Source organism: Wasmannia auropunctata, unplaced genomic scaffold, assembly GCF_000956235.1.
Source record: "Wasmannia auropunctata unplaced genomic scaffold, wasmannia.A_1.0 LD336083.1, whole genome shotgun sequence".
Classification (NCBI taxonomy): domain Eukaryota; kingdom Metazoa; phylum Arthropoda; class Insecta; order Hymenoptera; family Formicidae; genus Wasmannia; species Wasmannia auropunctata.
The window spans coordinates 604,496-605,631 of record NW_012026807.1 but is presented as its reverse complement, the minus strand read 5'-3'; the positions used below and the strand labels follow the sequence as shown (position 1 = coordinate 605,631).

General features: G+C 35.5%; 1 protein-coding gene across 2 annotated transcripts in view; it reads right to left on the bottom strand.

The window, feature by feature from the left end:
• The window catches only part of LOC105448579 (adenylate cyclase type 2), a 43,035-nt gene that overhangs the window by 1,889 nt on the left and 40,010 nt on the right, over window positions 1-1,136 (bottom strand). The gene's annotated exons all lie outside the window — the stretch shown is intronic.

Sequence of the window (1,136 nt, the reverse complement as noted above, 5' to 3'; positions counted from 1 at the left end):
ATACAGTGCGAGGCAAAAGTACACCGACGGGAAGGAAGACCTTGCTGCTCGTTAATTAATAATAATTTGATTATATTGTATCGCAATTAAAAATGTACATACACAAAATAACAGCAAGTGTAAAGAAATAAAATTATTTGCGCGAACGAATTACCTTGAAAAGAGGAAATATGTCTCTTTCAAGTTTATAAAAAGATCTTCTATCTTCGCGTGAAGTTACATATATTCTAAAAATACATACTTGTATATAATTTTACAATTACGTAAGGTTCATATAAAGAAAATATTCTTTAACATTAAACAGAATTAAATTAATTCGTAATCAAGATCAATGTTCTATTTAATCACATACGAGATCTTTATTAATGTGTTAAAATTTTGTTAAAAATAATATTAAATTCCACAGTAATACTAACGTTAAATTAAATTTTTTTGCGGCAAAGAGAGCTCATATATTTGTCGTGCCGTTTTTTACAAAAGACTTCAGCCAACAGAATTATCCGCCATCGCTCCCATATTTTCAATGCACGACATTATAATGATCGACGAAACGACGGCGATTCACGTATATACAACATGCGTGCTCAGCGCACGTAAAATTGCGTACCGGCTCGCAACATCGCATCACATCGCATCGCATCGCACCGCATCGCATCGCGCCCAGTGGAGGATGAAATTACGCTTGAAATTATATCGGCTCGTTATTTCGGTCCCCACCGGCGTCGATCGATCGATGCCGCTTCAGTTCAAGATTAATGCGTCGTAGATCGAGTTACTCGATTAATCCGCGCGCGGTACGTCCGTACGATCGCTTCGCTTCTTAAATATTGCATTCACGTATTATGCAGCGAAATGCATTCGTTTCGTCAGTAGCAATCATGCTCCGGCGATTTGCTTCGGAATTTCAGAAAATGAATATTTCTTGACTCCGGTTTCAGACGGGACTGACGTGAAGAATTTTCTAATTTATTTAAAACAGAGAAAAGAGTGTGTAATAAAAATAAAAATATAATATATTTCGAATATTTAATGAAACCCACCATAATGATTTCAAGCCATTCGCCAGCTTTAAACTTTTAAATACGGTCTAATTAATTTAGCTTCTCGTCTTCTGAGAGAATTCTCATAAAAGAAAT